The 11004-nt window shown below is 33.6% G+C and overlaps 1 non-coding gene across 1 annotated transcript; it reads right to left on the bottom strand.

Moving 5' to 3' along the window:
• Window positions 1–9270: 9270 nt before the first annotated feature.
• On the bottom strand, window positions 9271–9342 carry TRNAH-GUG (transfer RNA histidin (anticodon GUG)). Its single transcript has one exon. It is a non-coding gene; the product is annotated as a tRNA-His (tRNA).
• Window positions 9343–11004: the final 1662 nt, after the last annotated feature.

Raw genomic sequence — 11004 nt, forward strand, 5'->3', positions numbered from 1 at the left:
CCAAAGATATTCTACTTTCCAATATTGGCATTAATATTTAATTTTATTGGTGGATTTGAACACGAACTTCTGCACTACACACTATCTCACGCGTACGAACATTAAAAATTGTTTAAACACTTATGGCTATATTACACCATATGTATACCCAAAGTGACAACATACTTGTAAAAAAATATGGTGTAATATAGCCATTACATACACTTTGATTTTTTTAAAGAATTCTATGAAGTGAAGAAAAATTTTTTCTCAAAAAATTATTTCCTGTTGCACGAATGAATGACCTTTTGCCTATTAATAACTAAAATACTTTTATTCCTTTTAAATATTGAAAATGGTCACGCACATGATATATAGAAAAAATGTATATATATATGATATATGTATATATGATATATGTATATGTAAAGATATGGATAAAGTTGGTGAGAAACAAAACTTATGTCATTTTGGCTATGTCGTGAGGGTTTGAAGGGATAAGAGGTTGTAAAACAATCATAACCCTAATGTTCATGTTTTGGTATAGTCGCCATATAAGCGGAGCCACAATATAAGGTTTTTTCAAGATTTTATTCACATTTTTCTACCGAATTGGTCGGTAATTGGATAGTTGTGTTCCCGGAAGATAGAAAACTTACTCACAAACAAACTGTCCATATACAGTGACTGTCACTAAAAATGATGCAACCTGAAATAAAAAATGCAAACGTTGATAACTTGGAAACGAGTTGAGATTTTTTAACAATTCGGAAAACAATTCTGTAGTCCAAAGAGTTGTCTTTAAGATGGCGTACAAAAATATTCTTTTTACAGTACCGTTATACTAAAAGTTGTTGGCGTTTTTTATTGTTGGACTGCAGATTTTTACATCTTTGTGTTTATTTCAGCTTTAGTCCATATTTTGTTGTAATTCAATTGTTTGAATAACAACAAAATATTTTAAAGTGGTTATGAAATTGATTAGTTGCGGGCGAAGGGTAGGGAATGGTGGATATGAAATTCTTTAGTTCGACTCAAATTGTAGGGTAAACAGCTTTAGGGCCATACAGCAAATTTCTCATTTTATTTAATTTGCTAGATGGCTTTATTGACCTGTTTATCGATACAGAGTCGGCGAAAAAGGGAACTGATGAAGTTGTTTGGTGACAACTGAAACTATAGTATTCCCTACCCTTCGCCCGCAACTAATCAATTTCATAACCACTTTAAAATATTTTGTTGTTATTCAAACAATTGAGTTACAACAAAATATGGACTCAAGCTGAAATAAACACAAAGATGTAAAATTCTGCAGTCCAACAATAAAAAACGCCAACAACAATAATAGGCATCAGCACGGCCTTGTTGACCAATGCGTAATGCAAAAACAACTTTCTTGTTGTTTTTACCCCCGCTTATTGAAGCAACACTCCTATGTTCGTATTCTTTGCGAAGCAAAGACGACATAAAACAGTGGTGGATATGAAATTCTTTAGTTCGACTCAAATTGTAGGGTAAACAGCTTTAGGGCCATACAGCAAATTTCTCATTTTATTTAATTTGCTAGATGGCTTTATTGACCTGTTTATCGATACAGAGTCGGCGAAAAAGGGAACTGATGAAGTTGTTTGGTGACAACTGAAACTATAGTATTCCCTACCCTTCTCCCGCAACTAATCAATTTCATATCCACTTTAAAATATTTTGTTGTTATTCAAACAATTGAGTTACAACAAAATATGGACTCAAGCTGAAATAAACACAAAGATGTAAAATTCTGCAGTCCAACAATAAAAAACGCCAACAACAAAAAATTAAAAATAATTATAAAATTAATAAGTTTCAGCGTTCTATTTTTAAATGCACTAAAAACTAGCAAATAAGTATATAATTAAAAAAATTAAGTAACAGTGTTTTATTTATAAATGCACTTAAAAGTAGAAAATAATTTTTCATGATAGAATCACTCAAATAAAACGCTTGGATTTGAATTAAAAATTGTGACAATATTGAACGGCAAGCGTTTTATTTGAGAGATTCCATCATGAAAAATTATTTTCTACTTTTAAGTGCATTTATAAATAAAACACTGTTACTTAATCTTTTTAATTATATACTTATTTCGTTTGTAACGCATTGAAATACTCATTCTGAGTCGATCTGTTCATGTCCGTCCGTCCGTCTGTGGTAATCACTCTAGCATCCACAAAAATGGAGTGGAATGGAAATTTTGGGAAAATGCGTCTTTTGTTTGCAGGTAGGTCAAGTTCGATGATGGGCTATATCGGCTCACGTTTTGGTATAGCCCCCATATAACGGTACCCCCCGATTTACGGTATTTTGACGTTTTTAGCTACATTTTCAGACCGATGTAGCTATAGTTTGACATTTAGGGTTCTTAGATGTCAATAAACTTATATAACAAAAGTTGTGGACATAGATCCACGTTTTGGTATAGCCCCCATATAACGGTACCCCCGATTTACGGTATTTTGACGTTTTTAGCTACATTTTCAGACCGATTTAGCTCTAATTTGACATTTAGGGCTCTTAAGCGTCACTTAACTTATATAACAAAATATTTAGGGTTCTTAGTGACCAAAAAACTTATATTCGAAGTAATTATGAACGTAGGTCCATGTTTTGGTATAGCCCCATATAACGGTACCTCGGTATAACGGATTTCGGTATCCTACAAGTTTAACCCGAATTATCTGTAATTTGAACATTTAACATTTGAAATTCTTAGTGGTCACCACACCTCTCCACCAAAAAATGTCAAGAAAGGTCGATGTATTGATAAAGCTCCCATATAAAAGTACCTCCCGATTTTCAGTAATTTGATGATTTTAACTACAATATTAAACCGAACTAGCAGTAATTTGACATTTGAAGTTCTTAGTAGTCACAACACCTCTCCATAAAAAATTGTCAACTTAGGTCCATGTTCGGATATAGCTCCCATATAACGGTACCTCCCAATTTTCAGTAGTTGGCAATTTTAGCTAAAATTTTTAACCGAACTAACTGTAATTTGACATTTGAAGGTTGTAGTGGTCACCACACATCTGAATCAACAGTTTTCAACATAGCCCCAATATAACGATACTTCCCGATTTTCGGTACATTGAGGATTTTTCTTAAAATGTTTAACCGAACGTAGGTCCATGTTTTGGTATAGCCCCAAAACAAACCTCCCGATTTTTCCGTACCTTAGCTTTATTTTTTGGACGAACTTTCTGTAATTTGAAATTTAAAAGTCAACAAAAATTGTTCATTTAAGTTCATATTTTCGTATAGCTCACATACCTCCGAACTAGCTGTTAATAACATTTGAAGTTCCCACGTTATGTACCGATTTTCGGTATTTTGAGGATTCTAGCTACAATTTGTAACCAAATTAGGAGTTATTTGACATTAAAGGCTCCCATTAAAAACTGTCAACATAGGTCCATGTTTTATTATAACCCCTATATAACGGTACCTCCCAATTTCTAGCCCACCAAAAATTGTCAACATACATAGTTAGATATAGGCACAATAAAAAAGGGCCTACGGAATGAAACATTTTATGTACATAATCTGACATTTTAACGTACCCACTTAAAGTTGGGGACAGGAATGAAAACTAATTATTCCATTTTAGTTCAGAATATTTTATGGTGGAGGGTATGAAAAGTTCGGCCCGGCCGAACTTAACGCTTTTTAACTTGTTTTTTTTTGCAAAGTGATTTTTTCAAGTCACTGTAAACAACACAACATATGTCGTATGACAAACTAGGTACGTTTAGGCTAAAACCTGTCGAACTTTCCAAAAAAAAAAATCAACTGGCGTCTGGCAACACGCGGCCTAGGCCAGAAGGTTTTCAAGTGCCCCTCGTAATATGTATCTAGGTATGTTCTGGTAGCAAAAAACTTCTACTCAAAAACATTTCGAATTGTGACTCCAATTACCAGAACTTTGTGTATGGATTTGCCGAACACTACATCTTATAACTTTTGAGACTTCTAGTTTTCTTAAAAAAAGGCCTCTTTTCGTCTGTTCACCCCTTTACTTAGCGGTCTAATAAATAACTTAGGAAATTTGGGGGTCAAACCATTTCGATTCAGTAGTATTCATTGAATATATACGTTAAAAACCAAATATGTTTTACAATCGATTAATCCGAATTTCACCCATTCATAAATCGCGAACTGTTAACATATTCTATATAGTATAACTGAAATTCTTTAAACTGAAGTGTTTTAGGAAGGATCCCGTAATGCCGACCATTAAAATAAATATTCGTGGAAGCTGTGTTTGTAAAACTTCTCTACAAGTGGTGTCGTAGGACACGCCGTTCGGACTCGGCGAAAAATTGTAGGTCCCATATCATGGAGCTAATATGAATTGGGGTGCATTCATTGATATGAGAGAAGTCTCCCTTGTCCCTTGTTTGTTTTTGGAAGCTGTGTTAGCATCAATGTAGAAAAAATTGGTTGAAACCAATAAGTTTCACAGTGCGCCTTAACTAATTTTAAATGGAAGGTGCTTACACCTGGGAAATTTTTGCAGATTCTGAAACTACAATGCTCATAGATGAGAAATATCAAGAAACAAAAAAAATCGCCGAAATGTTTTTCAAATAAATCGCGATTTAAGTTCACATTTTAAGGGCTTCTTTAGGTTGTCACGATTTTGCTGGGAAACCGCGAGTCCATACGAAATGGGCCTAAAGGAAATGTTGTAGCTGCGAAAATTCTCCACAAGATCGACCTTAATGATATTTTCGTAGGTTTTATCGTTTTTGAAATATAGATAATTGAGAAAATGCACTGACTGTATCGCCACCTTATAAAACAATGTCATTACTACAATTTCCCAAATTAATCTTATATATCTTGAAAACGATACAACCTAGGAAAAAATAAATCGCCCAATCTTGTAGAGAATTTTCTTCAACATTTTCCTTAGTTCCATTTTGATATGACTTGCGGTTACCAAGCAAAATCTTGAAAACTTAAGATAAAAACCATAAAAATTGAACTGAACCTCCACATCTCAGAAATGGTAAAAACTACGAAAAAACCTAAAGGTCACTCTAGTAGAGAATTTTCACAGCTACAATATTCTCTGTAGACTCATTTCGATACGACTTACGGTTTCCAAGCAAAGTGAAAACTTAAAAAAACCCTAAAATTTTGAATTTTGATCGCGATTTATTTAAAAATCCCTCCGGCGATGTTTTCTGTTTTTGTTTTTTATTTTTCTTATCTATGAACATTGCTGTTTCAGAATCCGCGAAATCTTCCCATGTGTAAGCGGTTTTCATCAAAAGTTAGTTAAGGCGCACTGAGCATATTGTTTTATAAGGAGGCTATACAGTCAGTGCATTGTCTCAATATGAACTTCTATATCTCAAAAACGGTAAAACCTACGAAAATATCATAAAAGCCAATCTTGTGAAGAATTTTCACAGCTACAACATTTTCTTTAGGCCCACTTACATAAGACTCGCGGTTTCCAAGCAAAATCGTGAAAACCTAAAGAACCCCTAAAAAATGGGAATTTAAATCGCGATTTATTTGAAAATCCCTCAGGCGATTTTTTTTTTTTTTGTTTCTTGATATTTCTCATCTATGAGCATTGTAGTTTCAGAATCTGCAAAAACTTCCCAGGTGTAAGCACCTTCCATTTAAATTTGGTTAAGACACACCGTGGTTTTGTTATGTTCCCTTCCGATCAAAGAAAAAATCATGGAATACTCCATGGGCAACATGTGTATGATTTTTCGATATATCGACTACATCCACCTAATATTTATGCTGACCTTTTTAAGCCGGAAGTTCGGGGTTTTTTCTTTATTTTTTAATAATCCGGACGCGCAACAAGATAATATTCCAAACTCATAATAGAATTATAGAACTCGTGACATTACGTCGTTTAATGTATATCTCTTGAGTGTGCCCTTTACAGCATCCTAGTAATTGGAGTCTAAATGCCAAATTTTGATGCGTGAATTTTCTTGAAAAACTTTTTTTTGCGTGTAAAATTTACAAGCGTAATTCAACTGCCTTTGAATCCCGCGACGGATCCAATGAACACTTTCGCGATCTAATGCTTCCACTAAAACCGCGGATATATACATTTTTACATAAATGGAATCCATTATACGCGATTATAATATTTGCGAAAACGCGTGTCATAAATTACAGAGATACGCGAGTAATATGGGTCTTTTACGCAAAATAGAATGTGGAGGCACGTTTGAAATAGGTGTATATAGACGTATTTTTTATTGGCGCTAATGAAACCGGATGCGCATCAAAATCGTATGCACATTTCGCGAATTTTACCCACTTTAAGGTTTTTGTCATTGTGAGATGCAACTGACGGCACACAATGACCGCTGAGTGAAACATCGAAATATGCATAAATATTGAAAGAGATTGATTTGCTGTATCCAAAACCTAATTCGCGAATAACAGACTTTTTATTTTCATATTTTTTGAATGATTGTGATTTCAATATTACTCTTAATTTCCTATCCTTATAAGTTATCACAGTAGGCAACTAAGCTTCCGCGATGGTAAACCATATTTCTTGATGAACACATTAATCATTGCATTGTATTTTAGCAAAATAGTTCGAGAACCTCCAAATATATTTTTCTAATCGAACCAAAAAATATACTATTTGCAATAATATTTTAACAATAAGTTTTTTCCCTTTTGTTGTTGCTATAATATGCAATTTATAAAGCCATTGTTTATAATTTTGGTTTCACATTTTTTTAAGCGTTGCACAGTTTGAAATATGGGCACTTTAGTGGAACTTTACTCATAACTTTTGATGCAAAGGACGTAGGTTACTAAAATTTTCCAAAAATGTTTCTTATATTTGGGGATCGTATGTGGATAAATATGGACCACATAGATCCGCGGTTTCTTAAAGCACCCATGTATCGGTGGTGACCATTTTTAAATATTTGGTTCATTTTTCAACCGATATTGCTGCAAATTGGTATATTGGGGTTTCAGTGGACGGGGAACATGTGTACAAAATATTGTCACTATCTGTTCGCGTATTGGTATTGCCCCCATTGAGGGGTACCAGCCAATATAACATATTTTACAGATTCCAAGCACATTTGCCAATCTATTTGTTTGCATTTTGGCATTTTATATTCTCCGTAGGTAGAAAACCGTTTTGCAAAATATAAGCAACATATTTCCACGTTTTGCTATAGCCCCAATATGAAGGGGCACCCCATTTGGGATATTTAAATAATGTTAGCTAATTATTGCCCACCGAGTTGGTTTACTTTAAAATTTGTCTTCATTAAATATAAAATATTCTTAAAAACAATTCAGAGAATAGATCATTGCTAATAAAAATAAATTTTTGAGATTTTTATTATACCCTATACCACAATGTGGAAAAGGGTATAATAAGTTTGTTTTCCCAAAAATTCATGTAACGCCGCGAAATATTCGTCGTAGACCCCTCATGTGGTATACCAAACTTCATATCTCGACGAGATAAAGCGATTTAGCGATGTGTGTCCGTCCGTCCGTCCGTCCGTCTGTCCGTCCATTAAAAATTGTAATCAAGCTAGAGGCCGCAATTATGGACCGATTGTCACGAAATTTAGTATGGAGGTCGGGTTTGGACCAGAATAGAACTGATTAGTTTTTGGCGATGATCGTGAAATGTTAAAGGGATGAAATGGACCAAAAACAAAATTTTTGCTCGATTTTGTAGCCGCTCTGTAGGTCGCAATAATAGTCCGATCGGCGCGAAATTTTAAACGTAGTTTTGGTTTGAGATGAAGATGTAGCGTGCAAGTCAACGGTATGATCGGATAATATTTAGCGGGTTAAATTGATCAAAACTTTTGTGTGAAAATTGGTAAAATTTCTAATGCACATCTTATAACAGCTAGCCCGGAAAGCTAGTGCACAGGGATAGTGGTATAGGGTATCACATGGTCGGCCCCGTCCGACTATAGTCTGTTCTTACTTGTTTTTAGTATAGCGTCATTGATATAACATAAATTTTACAAATTGAACGTTTCGACTGAGGATATGTTTATCTTATTACACGGTTCTGCAAATGAGTATATCACCTAAAAGCATCTGGTGCAACTATGCTTTGACTTAGGTACTTAACTATGTCCTCAGAAAACTGCTCAAATTTGACATTTTTCTATCAAGTGTAATGAAATTCGCAAGAATAGTCATAAAACTATTAAAAACAACATTTCTTAGTATTGGTGAACCCATTTAGGATAAACGAAACCAACACTGACGTCAAATGCCGTTCGTTATATCAAATTTTCAAAAATATAGATATAAGAATATTCCAATGACTTTCTGAAAAAGTCGCATATCTCTCAAACCTGCGCAAACCTGCAGCTAATTTTTGGTTTGTCCATAGAAAAATATCCTTCCTCTCAGAAAATGTGCAATTTTTTCTGCAGTTCACCAAAATTCAAAGAAAAAGCTCCAAAACTTATAAAAAAATTATTTAGTAGACATAAAAAAACACATTTTTGGGTAACGAATAGCAACCAAACTAAATTAGATATTACAACTCTATAAACGCCAAATAATTAAAAAATTGTCAAGAATTATAACACCGACAAAAAATATAGTCACTTAACTTACCATTTGTTTGTACAACTCTATTACTTAAGCAAAGCTAGAAGCAATTTTTAAGGCAAATAAATATTGTAAAACAAAAGTGCAACTTTTAAGTGCATTTCTAGTTGTTTCGCGGGATAAATCAAAAAACTGAATATAAGGCATTTGTCGTGGGATACTTAGCAATGGATCCCAAGAATAATATGCACTTTAATTTTTGAGTAAAGTTCCACTAAAGTTCCCATATTTCGCACTGTGCGTTGTCTAGATTCTGTACGTATTTTTAATTTATTTTTACGAAGTTTATACGGACTCTGAGGTAGTATTATTTAAATTTGCTCCCAGATTTTTTTTTTTAATTTTTTGATTTTCTGCGAAAATAAAAACAAATTTTTAGAAACTGTGGTGCATCTGCGGATTGATATCAAACGCTGTTACTGATATATGCATAAATTTTCTCAATACAACAAATAATAAATTTTAAAATATTTTTTCTGTATATTTTTCTTAAAATGGAATTTTAAAGGAAATTTGGTGATTACCATATTTTCTATATATATTATACATACATAAGTATATTTAACATTAATTTAATACAGATATTATTTCAATTCAAAAATTAAATAAAAGAAAACCTTCTCCGTGACAATGTTACCTTATGAACATTGCCGTGACCAGGATTCGAACCTGGGTTACTACGGCCACAACGTAGGGTCCTAACCACTAGACGATCACGGCTATTGAAGGCTGTTAATCTCAGTTGGCATAACAGGGTACACACTGTTTATAATAGCACTAAATGAAATGACACATCTTTCTGTGAATTCACCACGGCAATTTGAAACTACCACACAACTTACTGCGTACACACACTGGCACAGGGTGTTTACGAGTTACATGTTTTTATTTATTTTGTAGAGCTTTGTGTTATTTTGCAGTGGTGGAAATCTTATCGTCACCATTTTCATGTTATTTATAACAAAAAGTACAACAAACAAAAAACACGTGTAGGAACCTAGAATGTTAACATGACCATAGCGAAGAGTAAGACGCAACTTTTTTATGATTTAGTAAAAATAAAAGAAATGAATTGTTATAGATTTATTGTTTTGAAACTTTTTAGATTTCAGTAAAGTATTTAAAAAACAAGTAAAAAAGTATCAGTCGTCTTTGCCGACAAACTTACATATGTAGGTACATACAGTTTGTCAACTATATTATTGCAAACAATGAATTTTTAAAAATTTAGATTTTTAATTAGGAATTACTACAAGAATTTCTTTCAATAATGTTGCGTTTTTTGTACATATCTGTTGATTTACCTGTTAATGACAACATCCACCCATCGGTCGCAAATTACAAAACCAACGGGCAAAAAGTATAGGTATGTACCTGCTTTTTGTGGTGTCAACTACATAATTGCAAAATGAATGATTGTCCAATAAAATCGTGGGATTTTCCCAGTGATTTTTTGCAATTAAAGATTTTGTGGTACCTATGTGGACATGTAAATCCATAATTTTTGATCATAAATTAACTGTTGTGTGTGTAACATAGACGGTATATTCAGAAAAAGAGAAACTCAGTAAACGGATTTCGGAAAATATGCTACATTTGGTCTATTCCAATAATAATAATGGTAAATCCGCCAGAGAAATCGCTAAACTCACCTCACATAAGCTGATAACTGTATGCAACATCATATACCGCACCGAGAGAAAAGGCAGGCTCAAACTAAAGAAGTCACATTGTAGACCAAAAATAGTAAATCCACGAATTGGCAGGAGACTGATTAAAGAAATTGAAGAAAGACCCCATAGCCGCACCAGATAATTACTTTTTCTAATCAAAAAAGATTTTAGTGCAAGTGTGCCACATGGAAAAGTCAGAAAAGTTCTACATAATAACAAGCCTTCATCATGAGGCACTAGGTAAAAACTATTCAGACTTGTTACAGACAATTTTTCACGCCATCTTAAGTATTGGGATGACGTTATATTTTCTGATGAGGCTAAAATTATGTTGTACTATCACGATGGGCCTCAAAAAGTATTGCGAAACCACCTTATAACCATGCAAAACAAAAATTTAATACATACCGTAAACTTCGGAAAACTGTCAGTTATGGTATTGGGTTGTATACCAAGCAGTGACGATGGTGACATCCAGATTTTGAAGGAAACAATGATAGAGGACGTTTATTTACATGTTTTAAAGATAATTTAACCAAAAACGTCAAGAAATTTGGGCCTGTTGACCCTGAAAATGCCAAAAATTGCAATATGAGTACTACCAAGACAACGACCCAAAGCATAAATCGTATTTATGTCGAACTTGGTTGTTATACAACTGAACCAAAGTCATTGACACATCAGTCCAAAGCCTAGATATTAACCCAAC

This window comes from Musca autumnalis, unplaced genomic scaffold (genome assembly GCF_047663935.1).
Source record: "Musca autumnalis isolate F117 unplaced genomic scaffold, ASM4766393v1 scaffold_5, whole genome shotgun sequence".
In the NCBI taxonomy this organism is placed as follows: Eukaryota; Metazoa; Arthropoda; class Insecta; order Diptera; family Muscidae; genus Musca; species Musca autumnalis.